Here is a 16,694-nt window from a genome sequence, read left to right as displayed (position 1 = left end):
TTATTTGATTTAACCAAATTTTTATTTTTTAAAAAAAATCGAAATCTAATCAGTAATCGTTTTTTTTTAAAAAAAAATAAATAAATAAATTTTCAAATTCGGATTAATTCAGTTTAACTGATTTTTTTTTAACTCACCTTGGATAGGAGGTTGGTCTTATCAACCGGCCGGCCTGCTTTACTTTTGGTTCATGAAATATTCGATTCGTGTGCGATCTAAACCTGATTCAGGTTCAAGTCAAACTCGAGTCGAGTCACACCTCATCAATTATTAACCAATCTAACTAAATAAAATATTATCCCTTAAACACACAGGTTCGATTTTAATCATCTTACTATTTAAAAACAGGTTCAATTTTAATCTCAGTGAATAACTAATTAATTTAATAAAGTCTAAAATTAAATTATATTTTTTTTACATAAAATACAATTTTAAAATTTATTAATAATTTCTATAAATATATTAGTAATTTTAAAATTTATTAATAATTTCTATAAATATATTAGTAATTTTAAAATTTATTAATAATTTCTATAAATATATTAGTAATTTTAAAATTTATTAATAATTTCTATAAGTGTATTAACTTTTTTCACATTAAAAAAAATTAAGATTTATTAGTAACATCTACGACGTATCAATCAGGAATTTAAAGTTTAAGACAGTTGAATTTAAAATTTAAGACTTAACTGTGATATATTATTAAAAAAATTTCTCACTGGCTCTTTCCATTGTGCAAGCAAGATTGGTCAGATTAGCCCACTTTTTCGTAGGTTATATATTTACTTATGCAGCATTCTTGATTGCCTCTACATCAAAAAATTTTTTGGTTAATTTAGTTATTTATTATTTTTTTATGTACTGTATCAGCAACAATCTCATTTGTTTCAATGGATAGGGAGGATGAGGATCCACCTTCTTATATTTTTACATCTAGGATCCGAACTCTATCATAAATAATAAAATAGGAACTGAATATTATATTATGGCAAGAAAAAGTTTGATTCAGAGGGAGAAGAAAAGGCAAAAATTGGAACAGAAATATCATTTGATTTATCGATCCCCGTAAGAGTCTGGGACATGTCTCAGTCCCAGTGTGATTGATCATCCTCTCGGACCAGCTACTGATCATCACCTTGGTAAGCTATTACCTCACCAACTAGCTAATCAAACACGAGCCCCTCCCAGGGCGGATTCCTCCTTTGCTCCTCAGTCTACGGGATATTAGCAACCGTTTCTAGTTGTTGTTCTCCTCCCGAAGGCAGGTTCTTACGCATTACTCACCTGTTTGCCACTGGAAACATCACTTCTCGCTCGACTTGCATGTGTTAAGCATGCCGCCAGCGTTCATCCTGAGCCAGGATCGAACTCTCCATGAAATTCATAGTTGCATTGCTTATAGCTTCCTTGTTCGTAGATAAAGCGGATTCGGAATTCTCTTTCATTTTAAAACATAACTTGTATCCATGCGCTTCATATTAGCCCGGAGTTCGCTCTCAGTAATATAGTCATCCCTACCCTATCACGAAAGATCCTTTTTTGGTGCTCTCTTGCCGGTTCGCTTGAGGAGAGCCTTTTCCATGATCATACTCGAATGATGTTATGCATGAGCAGGCTCCGTAAAATCCCATAGAATAAAATAAGTGATGTGGCATGATTCAATGTTATGTTTATTACACTTCCTTATTTATAGTATAGAAATACATTCATTTCATTACATCGATCCCGATCCATAATACTATCGGAGTGAAATAGGGGATCTAAGGAAGAACAGATGCTAGACTTTATTAGTAACAAGTAAATACTTTGTATGTGATCCGGTGATAAGGCCGGGGGACCCTCATGAGGGCAAGGTCAACGACACGTGGAGGTCAGCAGTCAAAGGGGGCTCGACGAGCGGGCGGGACATGCTGATCACTAGGCAATGACCTTCATCCGAGAGAACAACCATCTTGCCGTGAGCCCAGATTTCCAATGCAGGAAAGAAGAGCATATGGCCGAGCGGATAGTCCGCTCGGCTGCAGTGCAAAGCAAGAGTAAAGGCCGAGCAGTTGCCCGTTCGGCCAGGGTGTCAGGCTATGAGAGCCGAGCAGGCGATGACCCTAAACCTTCCCGGACGGACGACCACCTACGCTAGACCAAAGGCGAATATTCTGGCCGAGCGGCTTGATGGTCGGTCCAGGAAGAGGAAGTCAAAAAGTATGGGACAGCGGGGTACGTCATCTTAGTAACCCCTGTTGCTGACAACAGGCATGTTCGAGGACCAGGCCATACTCAGTATCGTACGACAAAGGGTTCTGCTGTCCCATCAAGGAGACGCTCAAACTGTAGCAGTATGGCGTCAGACATGCTCTTCTGACAAGCCCATGCTGCGGTATGGTATAGAACACGTGTACACCTCGGCTTGTGTGCACCAAGTTCTCATAGCTCTATATAAGAGCCCTTAGACTTCACCGGAGGTATGAAATCTCTGATCTTGGGAGCCACTTTCTTATTCTTCGTCCACCTGACTTGAGCGTCGGAGGGTCGTCGCCGGGAACCCCTTCCCGGTCTGACTTCTTTGCAGGTTCGCCGGAGCTCCATACGGCCGGTCAGAGATCTATGCCATCAACTCGGAGAGCGCCACGTGCCCAGCGTCCGTTGATTCAGCGTCGGACAGGATCAATTTGGCGTTGTCTGTGGGAACGCTCCTGCATCCAATCGGAAGCAATGGACGAAGCTGGACGACCGCATACGGTGACGCTCTCCACGGAGGAACTCAACGCTCTGATCGAGTCAAGGGCAGCTAAGCTTGTGGAACAAAAACAGAAGGCACAAGCCGAGCGGATTGAGCAGCAAGCAACATCAGTGTCAGGGGGCCGAGCGGAAGCACCTCAGGCCACGGTTCCGTTTCACCGGGCCCTATTCCGCACGCCTCCAGAAGCCGCGGCAGTTAATCGAGATCAAGGATCTTCATCAGACGAAGTGCCAATACGAGACAATAGAAAAGGCAAGGCCCCTCGGACGGAAACCTCTCCCGAGCGAGTCAACCGTCAGTTTTCGGAAGCCATCTTGCGGGTCCCTCTGCCAAAGCACTATGTGCCCCCCGCGATCGGTAAATACAATGGAACCACCGACCCAGACGATCATTTGGATAAGTTCGATAACACGACTACCCTTCATCAATACACAGACGGAGTGAAGTGTCGAGTTTTTCTAACCACCCTCTCGGGATCGGCTCAACGGTGGTTTCGGAGGTTGCCGGACGGATCCATCACAAGTTTTAAAGATTTTCGCACGGCCTTCCTTCACCACTTTGCAAGCAGTCGGCGCTATCAGAAGACTAGTGTCTGTCTATTTGCCATCAAACAAGAAGCCCGCGAATCGCTCCGAGCCTATATCCAGCGGTTCAACAGGGTGGCCATGGATATTCCAACGGCCACCTCGGAAACCATGATGAATGTCTTCACATAAGGCCTCGTGGACGGGGACTTCTTCTGGTCGCTCATTCGGAAACCACCCCGAGACTACGACCATATACTACACCGGGCCAACGAATACATCAACGTGGAGGAAGCCCAAGCGGCCCGAAGAAAGGAAACTCCCACCGAGCGGGCTCCACTGCCGATCGGAAGCCGCACACTGCTCATCAACCGCCCAGAGGACCGAGGGCCGAAACAATCCGCTCCTCCCAGGTTAGGTCCCATGTACAAGAGGTAGCTGCCGAGCGGCCCAAACCAAAGAAGAAGGTATGGACCCCTATGTTCTGCTCTTTCCATCGGACCGACACGCACAATACAAGAGATTGTCGAAGCCTTCCTCTGATCTCCCACCCCGTGTCCCGGGGTGGCCACCGTCGATCGCCATCATCCGACAGGCGACAGAGGCCTCGTGAAGCAGATCAGATGGTAGCCGACAGGCGACAACGACAGACTCCCGAGCGACATCACACTCCGAGGCATGAGAATCCCCGGATGCCTAGAGAGCGGCCCCCCGATCGTCCGCTCGGGAAGAAGAAAATAGAAGTAACATTTCCCGAGGCGAAATCAACATTATAGCTGGCGGGCCGACCGAAGGCGACTCTAATCGAGCAAGGAAGGCGAGCGTCCGGCAGCTCCAGATCCATGCGGTCGGCTACAGCCAGGAGCGGGCGAGTGGACCCGAAATTAGCTTCGGGCCCAAGGATTTGGAGGGAGTCGAAGTGCCGCATGATGACGCTCTCCTCATCAAAGCGGTAATAGCCAACTACACTATTCACCGCGTTTTCATTGATACAGGAAGCTCGGTCAATATCATGTTCAAAAAGGCCTTCGACCAACTGTAAATTGATCGAGCCGAGCTGCTGCCCATGACAACCCCCCTCTACGGGTTTACGGGCAATGAAGTTCAGCCGGTCGGACAAATCCGGCTGGCCATTTCGCTGGGAGAGGAGCCGCTTAGAAGGACGCGGACTGCGAACTTCGTGGTGGTAGACTCTCCATCAGCTTACAACGTCATCTTGGGACGACCGACCCTCAGTGAATTCCGAGCGGCCGTCTCCACCTTCCACCAGAAAATCAAGTTCCCAGTGGAAGATAAAGTGAGAGAAGTACGAGGAGATCAACTGGCGGCCCGGCGGTGCTATATCGAGATGGTCCGTGCTGAAGCTAATGCCGCGCGGAAGACGCCACGGATCGAGGTGAACGTTATAACTGAAAAATCACCCTCTTTGATTTATGAGGATAAAGAGGAAGTGCAGATTCACCCGACCCGATCGGAGGCCATCACGTTCATTGCGGCCGATCTGGAGGCAAGCCAGAAAGAGGAAGTGATCAAATGCCTCCAGAGAAACTGTGATGTCTTTGTCTGGTCGACGCATGAGCTGCCCGAAATTTCGTCGAATATAGCGCAGCATGAACTCCACGTCCGACTGGACGCTCGGCCGGTGAAGCAAAGGAAGAGAGACTTCAGCGCCGAACAAAATGCCATCATCCGAGCGGAGGTCGAGAAACTCCTGGAGGTCGGCCACATATGCGAGGTCTAATTCCCGAGCTGGTTGGCGAACGTGGTGCTAGTCTCCAAGTCGGGCAACAAGTGGAGAGTGTGCATCGATTTCCGGGATCTCAATAAGGCGTGCCCAAAGGATTTTTATCCTCTGCCCCGGATCGATCAACTAGTGGACTCCACAGCCGGCTGCGAGTTGATATGCATGCTCGACGCTTATCAGGGCTACCATCAAGTGCCGCTCGCCCGAGAAGATCAAGAAAAAGTAAGCTTCGTTACAGCCGACGACACCTACTGCTATAATGTGATGCCGTTCGGACTGAAGAACGCGGGAGCCACTTACCAACGCTTGATGAACAAAGTGTTCAAAGAGCAGATCGGGCGAAATCTGGAAGTATACGTGGACGACATTCTCATCAAGTCCGTCCGAGCGGCCAATCTCTTTGAAGACATGGAGGAGACTTTCCGAAAGCTACGGAAATATGGAGTTAAGCTAAACCCTCAGAAGTGCCTGTTCGGAGCAAAAGGCGGGCGTTTCTTGGGATACATAGTGACCGAGCGGGGCATCGAGGCAAATCCCAGCAAAGTGAAAGCATTACAAGATATGCCACCCCCAAGAAATCTGAGGGAAGTGCAGCGCTTGACCGGTCGGATAACTGCTCTGTCCAGATTCATCTCCAAGACCGCCGACCGGAGCCTACCTTTTTTCAAAATCTTGCGCAAAGCCACTAAGTTTCACTGGGACGAAGAATGCGATCGGGCGTTCGAAGATATGAAGACATACTTGAACTCTCTGCCTATGCTAGCCAAGCCAGCTGTGGGTGAGCCACTTTGTATCTATTTATCCTCAATTGAGCAAGCAGTCGGCTCGGCACTAGTAAGGGCGAGCGGAGAGGAACCTGTATATTTTCTAAGCAATATTCTAAAAGATGCTGAATCTCGCTACACTGGGCTCGAGAAGCTGGCTTTCGCTTTGGTCCTCGCCGCTCGGCGTCTCCGTCCCTATTTCTTGGCTCATACTATCATCGTCCGGACGAATAGCCCATTGGGAAGAGTGCTGTTGAATCCAGAAGCGTCCGGGCGGCTCATCAAATGGACAACAGAGTTGAGCGAATTTGACATTCAATACCAGCCCCGTTCGGCGATAAAGGCGCAGTCCTTGGCAGATTTTATCACCGAAGTGCAAAGGTCAGAACCCGAAGCTATGTGGAAATTATTTGCGGATGGATCGTCCACCCGGCTCGGGAGCGGGATTGGCGTGCTATTGCTCTCTCCCCAAGAAGAAAAGATGCACTTATCCGTCCGGCTGGATTATAGAGCTACAAATAATGAAGCGGAGTATGAAGCCCTTATAGCCGGCTTACAGGCCGCTAGGCATGTGGGGGCCGGACGGGTGACGCTGCATTCAGATTCTCAGTTGGTCGCTCAGCAGCTCTCTGGTACTTTTGAGATTAACAGTGCTCGGCTCAAACTCTATGCTGAAGCCTTCGAAAAGCTCAAGGCCAATTTTAGAGAGGTTATTATCCAGAAGATACCCCGAGCGGAGAATCAGGCAGCAGATGAGTTAGCCAAACTCGCAAGTTCAATATCCCCAGTCGTCATCCAGCAGCCAATTGAACAAGTTTATTTAGTGGCGCACGTCGATCGGATGGAGGGCCTCTCGTTTCCGAGCGATTGGAGGACGTCCATCATGGAGTTTCTCCGCTCGGGGGCCACACCGTCCGATCAGGATGAAGCCCAACTTATGAGGAGGAGAGCCGGTCGGTTCACACTCATCGGAGATCAACTCTACGAGAAGGCTTTCTCTCGTCCGCTTTTGAAATGTGTGAGCTCGGAAGACGCGGCGTACATCCTCCAAGAAGTGCATCAAGGATCGTGCGGAGGGCATCCGGGCGGACGGTCACTGGCTAAAAAGATCCTGCTGGCTGGATACTTCTGGCCAACCCTACATGCAGACGCCGCTCGGACCGTTGCGACGTGCCTTTCTTGCCAAAAGTATCATAACTTCTCCCACCGACCGACGGAAGAAATGAAAGCAGCTACCGTGTCCTGTCCGTTCGACCAATGGGGAATGGATATTGTGGGACCGTTTCCGATGGCGACCGGGCAGCGGAAATTTCTACTAGTGGCGGTCGATTATTTTTCCAAATGGGTGGAGGCCGAGCCGCTAGCCAAGATCACCGAGCAGATGGTCAAGAAGTTTATCTGGCAACATATCATCTGCCGGTTCGGCATCCCCCGTCGACTTGTTTCCGATAACGGGAGGCAGTTCGCGGGAAAGTTGCTTGAAGATTGGTGCAAAAGCTATGGCATCGAACAACACTTCACGTCCGTGGCGTACCCCCAAAGTAATGGTCAAGCCGAAGTAGACAACCGGGAAATTCTTCGCATTCTGCGCGCTCGGCTCGACCATTTAGGAGGAAGCTGGGTGGATGAAGTGTCGGGCGTCTTATGGGCCATCCGAACGACCCCGAAGGAGGGAACGAGTGTGACGTCATTCCACTTGGTGTATGGCGGCGAAGCAGTGATCCCGGTTGAAGTTGGGATCTGTTGGTGCAACATCCCTCAGATCAAGGTTGACCTGGTTGACCAAGCTGAGTCTTGGTTTGAGTTTAGATGTTTGACAATAAGAAATTGTTTGAAGAAGAGTCAAGTAGGTCAAGGTTGACCGGATACTTGACTGGGAAGTCCTAACTGGGATGTTAGGTAGAATGGAAGTCCTGGTGAGTGAAGCCAGGCAGAAGGAAAGTCCTAGTGAGTGAAGCTAGGCAGATTGAAAACCCTAGTGAGTGAAGCTAGGTGAAAGTCCTGGTGAGTGAAGCCAGGTGAAAGTACTAGTGAGTGAAGCTAGGTGAAAGTCCTGGTGAGTGAAGCCAGGCAAGGGAAAATCCAGATGGATCAAGGATGATCGGACATCTGGTGTTGGGAAGTCCAAGTAGGTCAATGGATACTTTGCACGAGGAAATCAGATAGGTCAAGGGATTGACCAGACATCTGGTGGAAGTCCAAGTAGGTCAAGGGTGACCGATACTTGGCATGAATAGAAAGTCCAAGTGGGTCAAAGGTTGACCGGACACTTGTGGAAGTCTTAGCAGGTCAAAGAAGTGACCGGATGCTTAGGCATGATGTACCAACAGTCAAGGTTGACCGGATGTTGGTTCGAGAGGCTTGGGACTTGGTTTGGGCAAAATCGGATCGATCGATGGATCGATCCGGCCTTTCCCAATAGAAAGCCTCTGGATCGATCAGTGGATCGATCCAGATGTCCCAATCGATCAGTGAATCGATTGGGACGCTGCTGCTTCGCGCGATAAGTGCTGGATCGATCCGTGGATCGATCCAGGAATTTTTCCAGAGCACAGAGGCGCTCTGGATCGATCCGTGGATCGATCCAAAGCCTCCCCGATCGATTGGGAACATTCGAATCGATCGGGATCCGACCGTTGGCGTCGATAAAGGCCGCAGGTGCACGATTCCTTCGAGACCTCTTCGCAGATTCATCTCAGATCTCTCGCCAGCTTCTCTACAGCACTCACAAAGCTCAGATCGCCAGTTCTTGAAGGATCTTGGAAGGTTTCCAAGTCAAGAGGCGGATCAAAGCCAAGAAGAGAAGCTAGGGTTAGGGTTTGCACTCATTGTAAGCTTGTAAGCTTGTATTTCTTGTATCCTTTCCCTCTCTTCTTGTGTTGAGTCTTGTAGGGCTTCTCCGCCCTTGGTAGTTACCATAAAGGAGAGTTTTACTTAGTGAAGGGTGTGTGTGTTGGTGTGGATCCTTGGATTAGTCACCTCTTGTGAGGTGGATACCAAGTAAACCAACCGTGTTAGCGTTGTGTGATTGTTTCTTTGTATTTCCGCTGCACATCTTTGAAGAAACAAGCAACGAGCGAACGCGACGAGCTATTCACCCCCCCCCCCTCTAGCTACTTTCGGTCCTAACAAGTGGTATCAGAGCAAGGTTGCTCTTCACCGGAATCACCGCCGGAAAGGGCAAACATAACAAGAAAAGCTAGAGGGTGAAGAAGTTGAAGCAAATTCATCAAAAGTCAAAGATTTCAAGAAGCTAAACTTCAAGATGCAATTCCAAGATGGACTTGGATTTGACACAAGGGTGGCTCCACCGTACACTTCCACGAGCTTCGATTCTTGGAAATCAAGAATCGAAAACTTTCTTATGATGGAGATAGAGCAATGGTTTGCTCTAATGGAAGGATTTGAAGCTCCAACAAACTCCAAGGGCAAGCTTCTCAAGAAAAGCAAATGGAGCTCGGAGCAAATTCAAAGGTGCAAGGCAAATGACAAAGTGACCAAGCTTTTGGTCAATTTATTGCCAAGCACCATCCTTTGCAAAATTGGAGAATTTGAAGATGCAAAGGAATTATCGAGCAAATTGGCCAAGCTTCATGAAGAGATCCCCTCCACTGTACAAGAGCAAGAAGTATCCAGAGAGGGTGGCTCTTTGGAGCAAGACCAAGAGGAGGACTCCGAGGTTGAGAGATGCTCAACCTCCGAAGAAGAGGAAATCCAAGAAGCTTCATCCTCAAGGGAATGCAACGAAGGGAACAAGGAGGGAGCATACTCCTTGTTTCATATTCAAGATGATGAAGCCTCCACTTCTAGGATTGAGGGGGAGCAATCCTTGGTGACGCCGGATCAAGAAGAAGGAGAAGCTTCTACATCCGGGTCAAGAGACGAAGAGGAGGAAGAAGATTCTACCTCCACAGGTCAAGAAAAATTAAATGGAGGAGAATCAAGGTCCGATCAAGAGGAAGCTTCTACCTCCGGATCCAAAGGAAAAGATGACACCCCTACAAGAAAAGGTATAAATATTTCAATTAATAATAAAAATCATATTATATGCTTTGAGTGTAGGGAACATGGGCACTACAAGAGCAAGTGCCCTAAATTGGCCAAGAAGAAGGGCCAAGTGGCACAAAAGGGCAAGGTGAAGCCAAAGGAGATCATCCCCAACACAAAGAAAAGCAAGGAGCATATTATATGCTTCTCTTGCAATCAAAAGGGGCATTACCGAAGTCAATGCCCCAAGGGGAAGAAGATGGTCAAGGCTCAAGGAGGCATTAGTCAAGGGGAAGCCTCCAAGGTAAAGAAGAATGTAACATTTATTGAGCCTACCCCTTTACATTATGGTAAAAAGCATGATAGTTCTAATTTTTATCATTTTAATGCAATTTACCATAAGAATAGAAAGCATGAGGGCTTTAAGGAAAAGCATGTGGCCCTACATGCCAAAACTACCCAACCTAAGGTTAGGAAGGTAGATAGACACTTGGGCGGGAACACTAAGGAAAATAGATACATGCCCAAGAACAAAAATGCTCATGGACCAAAACCTAAGGATTTAATGATAGAAAATCAAGTCTTGAGATCAAGACTTGATAAAATGGAAAAGACTCTAAAAATGATGGAAAATATCCTAAAAGGGGAAAAAGAGCATAACCTAGGTTTAGGGGTACAAAAGTCATCCAATGGCCATAGAGGTTTGGGATACAAACCCAAAGCTAAAAAGGTTGTGCCCAGTTATCATAGGGTTCCATATAGCTATGGAACAAACCCTAAGTCTAGAGGTCAAGTCAAAGATACAAGGGAAGATATCCCTAGAAGTATCTTTGCAACCAAAGTGACTAAGACTTCTAAGAAGTCTAAGAAAGTCACTAACAAAGTCACAAGGGAGGCTATCCCTAGAGTTGACCTAGAAAATGTGACCAAGGCTTCTAAGAAGCCCAACAAGGTCACTAGGAAGGTATCTAGGGAAGTTATCCCTAGTGAGTACCTAGAGCATCCAAGGAGCACCAATATGTGTTGGGTTCCTAGGAGCATTTTCTCTACCCCATAAATGGGTTAGAGAGTGTCAACTCCGATTAGAAGGGTAGTTAACCCAACTTTGAGGAAATCGACACTCAAGGAATATTTTCAAGGTTTTGTTAACCTTTGAAAATGAAATGAAATTATTATTTACTCCTTGAAAGAGTAAAATGTACCTAATGGTAGAAGAATTGATTTTAATCTTAAATGGCACATATTGGGAAATTCATAAGAACTACCAAGTTGGGATTTTGGTATGTTCTTAGGAAATTTAAGGCGATCCGGGCCTTAATTTAAAGGTGCTACTCTTGTGGAAAAATGAAATATGCCAACATTTGAGGATATGCTTATTTTCAATTGGCATGCATTAATCAAGGGAATTAGAAATGCCAATTTAGACTTTGACATTTTCTTGAAGCACTTTAGGGCAATCTAGGTTTAAGTTGTAAGTTTAGCTAAGATCTTAAGGATACTTAGATAGTTAATCTAGGTATATTTTATTTATGCTAAATCTTGCCATGATTGTTTGCCCATCATATGCCATGACATCATGTCTATTTTTGCATTCATGTTCTATTATGCAAAATCCAAAAATACCATGTCATGACATTCATACATCATGTAGTTATAGGAATCTTTCTTTTGAAAGTTATTTTATTTTGATGTATGCCATAACATTATCATGCATTAGTTTAATTCCTTGTAATTAAGGACAAATGATATTTAACAACACTTATTAACAAGTGACATCCTAGGTGGATGTCTAATATCTTTAAAATGCCTAGATAGATATGCATGATCCCTAGATTAGGGCAAAACCAAAATCTACATCTCATAAAGACTATAAGGTGACTTGTATGTGCTTTAGTGCACATTAGATACAAGTGAGATGTTAGGATGATGAACAAAGCTCAAGATGTTGATTTAGTGCATTCTTTTGAGTTTTTAGGTTCATCAAAACACATAGTTATGTGTTTTCCCATCATTGGGAAAGCTAATGTACAAGTCATGTGCATTATGCCCAAGGAACATGATGGGATATTGGTTTTGAAAATGTTTTAAAAAATGCTTTTGGAAAACCATGGTGAAGGCTATCTTTTGATAGTAATCACCATTGAATAGTTAGACACAAACTTGAAGAAAACGCTAAAGTTTTAGCAAGTTTTCAAGCTTGTGTCAATCTTTGAAAATATGATGTATTTTCATAGAAAACTATTTTTCCATGATTAAGTATGCCCTAAATAATGTCTACACGAAATTTTATGATTTTTGGATTTTTGTAGAATTTTCTAGGGATTTCTGAAGTTGACTGAAATGGAATTTCAGCAACTATCAGAGCTTCGATCGATCCATGGATCGATTGGAGTGCCTGAATCGATCAGTGGATCGATTCAGAAGGCAACTCTTGCGAACAGAAGCTCGCTGAATCGATTAATGGATCGATTCAGAAAGGTTCAATCGATTGGAACCCAACTCCAATCGATCCAAGTTGCTGATTTTGGCTGGGAAGGCCTGAATTCAGCATCTTTGAACCTCTTTGAGTCTAGGTAACCATTCCAAACCCCTAAAATACATTTGTATACATACAAAGGGTGTTTTCATGTGAAAACAAGGATGGATTGGTTAAGGAAGGCTTCATTGAAGTTTAGGTTGAGGTTTGTTTCAAATTTTGAGTATTTGAACCTCAAAACTTCTAAATTTGGGTTTCCTAAAGGTTTAGGGATTCTAAGTCATTGTTGGTGCAATGACAGAAGTTACCACCATATCTTTAGGGGGAGGGACTCTTTAAAGACATGAAAAATTTATTTTTCATGAACCTTGGAAGGTGGTTAACCTTCTTTAAAGAAAATGCTCATGTATGAGCTTTTGAACTTGAAATGGGGAGTGGATATCCTCATTATTTCAAGTGGGAACTCAAGTGGTTAGAAAATGCTCAAGGTTGGGTATTTGTCTACATTGAGGGAGAAGTTAAGGATAAATGAAGGGTATGGGACCTTCATTATCGTGTTGATTACAACGAGCGATGTTGTGAACAACGTTGAGCAACTCTTCAGGGGGAGAATCGTCAACAAATGGATTTGTTGATGTGTACCCAAAATTGGGGCATGGGTTGATGTGTGCCCAAAGATGGGTTGATGTGTGCCAATAGGGGGAGAATGAAAGGACCTGTGAATGAGTGTAAGTTAGGCTTTCATTACCTAGAGGGAGTGTGCCCTCTTAGGGGGAGAATGAAGAGCTTAATTTATGTGTTCATTACCTAGTGGCATGAAGATTGAGGCTATAGGATTAGCCTAACTTACATGTGGTATTGTAAGTGTTATTGTGGTATTGTCAAACATCAAAAAGGGGGAGATTGTTGGTGCAACATCCCTCAGATCAAGGTTGACCTGGTTGACCAAGCTGAGTCTTGGTTTGAGTTTAGATGTTTGACAATAAGAAATTGTTTGAAGAAGAGTCAAGTAGGTCAAGGTTGACCGGATACTTGACTGGGAAGTCCTAACTGGGATGTTAGGTAGAATGGAAGTCCTGGTGAGTGAAGCCAGGCAGAAGGAAAGTCCTAGTGAGTGAAGCTAGGCAGATTGAAAACCCTAGTGAGTGAAGCTAGGTGAAAGTCCTGGTGAGTGAAGCCAGGCAAGGGAAAATCCAGATGGATCAAGGATGATCGGACATCTGGTGTTGGGAAGTCCAAGTAGGTCAAAGGATTGACTGGATACTTGGCACGAGGAAATACAGATAGGTCAAAGGGATTGACCAGACATCTGGTGGAAGTCCAAGTAGGTCAAGGGAGTGACCAGATACTTGGCATGAATAGAAAAGTCCAAGTGGGTCAAAGGGATTGACCAGACACTTGGTGGGAAGTCCTAGCAGGTCAAAGGAGTGACCAGATGCTAGGCATAATGTACCAACAGGTCAAGGTTGACCGGATGTTGGTTTGAGAGGCTTGGGACTTGGTTTTGGGCAAAAACCAAGTACTGGATCGATCAGTGGATCGATCCAGGAGCTGGATCGATCAGTGGATCGATCCAGGCCTTTCCCAGCGAACAGAAAGCCTCTGGATCGATCAGTGGATCGATCCAGATGTCCCAATCGATCAGTGAATCGATTGGGACGCTGCTGCTTCACGCGATAAGCGCTGGATCGATCCGTGGATCGATCCAGGCGTTTTTCCAGAGCACAGAGGCGCTCTGGATCGATCCGTGGATCGATCCAAAGCCTCCCCGATCGATTGGGAACATTCGAATCGATCGGGATCCGACCGTTGGCGTCGATAAAGGCCGCAGGTGCACGATTCCTTCGAGACCTCTTCGCAGATTCATCTCAGATCTCTCGCCAGCTTCTCCACAGCACTCACAAAGCTCAGATCGCCAGTTCTTGAAGGATCTTGGAATGTTTCCAAGTCAAGAGGCGGATCAAAGCCAAGAAGAGAAGCTAGGGTTAGGGTTTGTACTCATTGTAAGCTTGTAAGCTTGTATTTCTTGTATCCTTTCCCTCTCTTCTTGTGTTGAGTCTTGTAGGGCTTCTCCGCCCTTGGTAGTTACCATAAAGGAGAGTTTTACTTAGTGAAGGGTGTGTGTGTTGGTGTGGATCCTTGGATTAGTCACCTATTGTGAGGTGGATACCAAGTAAACCAACCGTGTTAGCGTTGTGTGATTGTTTCTTTGTATTTCCACTGCACATCTTTGAAGAAACAAGCAACGAGCGAACGCGACGAGCTATTCAGCCCCCCCCCTCTAGCTACTTTCGGTCCTAACAGGATCGAGTCCATTCGGGTCCAGAATTATGATGGTGATAACGCCGAGCGGAGGAACATGGAGCTTGATTCGGTCGACGAGGAGCGAGCCAAGGCGTCCATCCGGCTGATGGCGTACCGACAAAGAATGAAGCAGAATTACAACCAGCGCGTGATCCCTAGAGCATTCCAAGTTGGCGACCTTATCTGGAAGAAAGTAAAGCCGGTCGGTGACGTCGGCAAGTTGGAGGCTCCTTGGGCGGGCCCTTTCAAAGTCATCGAAAAGCTCCGCTCGGGTGCTTATTACTTGGAGGATGAAGACGGACGGTGGTTGGATCGACCATGGAGCGCGAATCATCTCCAGCCGTACCGAGCTGGGTGAGAGGTGCGCTGATGTAATTTTATATATGCTTTGGTCGCCTATGTCCTTGTAATGCAGGAAGCAAAAATGATTAAAGGATGGCAAATAGCTTCGCCGAACGGCAGTGTCAAAATTAGCTTTAAAGACCGTCGAGCTCCGACGTTAAAAATCGAGAGACGAACCGGCGTCTATAAACCCGCCGACCGGAAGATCATCGAGCTCCGACGTTAAAAATCGAGAGACGAACCGGCGTCTATAAACCCGCCGGCCGGAAGACCGTCGAGCTCCGACGTTAAAAATCGAGAGAACCAAATCTAAACCCGCGGGGGAAGACCGCCGAGCTCCGACGTTAAAAATCGAGAGAACCGGCGTTTATAAACCCGCCGGAAGACCGCCGAGCTCCGACGTTAAAATCGAGAGACGAACCTGCGTCTATAAACCCGCCGGGAAGACCGCCGAGCTCCGACGTTAAAATCGAGATGAACCGGCAAACCCCGGCCGGAAGACCGTCGAGCTCCGACGTTAAAAATCGAGAGACGAACCGGCGTCTATAAACCCGCCGGCCGGAAGACCGTCGAGCTCCGACGTTAAAAATCGAGAGACGAACCGGCGTCTATAAACCCGCCGGCCGGAAGACCGTCGAGCTCCGACGTTAAAAATCGAGAGACGAACCGGCGTCTATAAACCCGCCGGCCGGAAGACCGTCGAGCTCCGACGTTAAAAATCGAGAGACGAACCGACGTCTATAAACCCGCCGGCCGGAAGACCGTCGAGCTCCGACGTTAAAAATCGAGAGACGAACCGGCGTCTATAAACCCGCCGGCCGGAAGACCGTCGAGCTCCGACGTTAAAAATCGAGAGACGAACCAGCGTCTATAAACCCGCCGGCCGGAAGACCTTCGAGCTCCGACGTTAAAAATCGAGAGACGAACCGGCCTCTATAAACCCGCCGGCCGGAAGACCGTCGAGCTCCAACGTTAAAAATCGAGAGACGAACCGGCGTCTATAAACCCGCCGGCCAGAAGACCGTCGAGCTCCGACGGACCGTTGTACATCCGAGCGACGAACCGGCATCTACGAACCGGTTGTAAGCGCCGACCCATAACCGGTCCTACTATTAAGGCAAGAATAAGGCCATCGTACGTCCGAGCGGCTCCCTTATAAAGAATACTTAGCATGAAGAAATTATTATGAATGAAATAAAGGCTAAGGATGAACATTGGTCTAGCAAGCAAATAACAAGCAAAAACAGAGTTCATTTACGCCGAACGGCGGCCAGATAAAAGTAGTAATGACAAAAGTGTTCGCACCGAACAACAGCCATACAAAAAGCGATTCAAATACTCCTCACTCATCGAAATTAAAACGGGCGTCAGGGATAGAGCCCATCATGACAGCGAGGTCTTCAGGGGGGACGGACAACTCGGCTAGTAAGTGGTCCTTAGTCTTGAAATAATCAACCGCCACCTTGATAGCCTCTTCAAAAGTTAGGGACAGCTTGTCGCTGAACTTTTCACCAAATTCGTCCGAGCGGACGAAAGCTTTTCGCACTTCAGTCGACTGGCCGGGCTCCCCATCTTGATATTATTTGAGCGTGGCTCGGGAAGCGTCAAGGGCAGCCTGGAGATCTCTCAAATCCCCTTCAAATTTGGCCTGGTCAGCCGAGCGGCTCTCCCGTTCGGCAGTCAGTAGGGCATCCGAGTCCTTCATGCGCTGTTCCAGCCCTCGGTTTTCCACCTTCATCAAGTCCATATCGTCGATGGCCTTGAGCTTCCGGCTGGTCGCGAGCTTTATTTCCTTATCGCGCTGCTTGACCAGAGC

This window comes from Zingiber officinale, chromosome 6B (genome assembly GCF_018446385.1).
Source record: "Zingiber officinale cultivar Zhangliang chromosome 6B, Zo_v1.1, whole genome shotgun sequence".
Taxonomy (NCBI): Eukaryota; Viridiplantae; Streptophyta; class Magnoliopsida; order Zingiberales; family Zingiberaceae; genus Zingiber; species Zingiber officinale.
Note: the sequence above shows the minus strand (reverse complement) of the source record.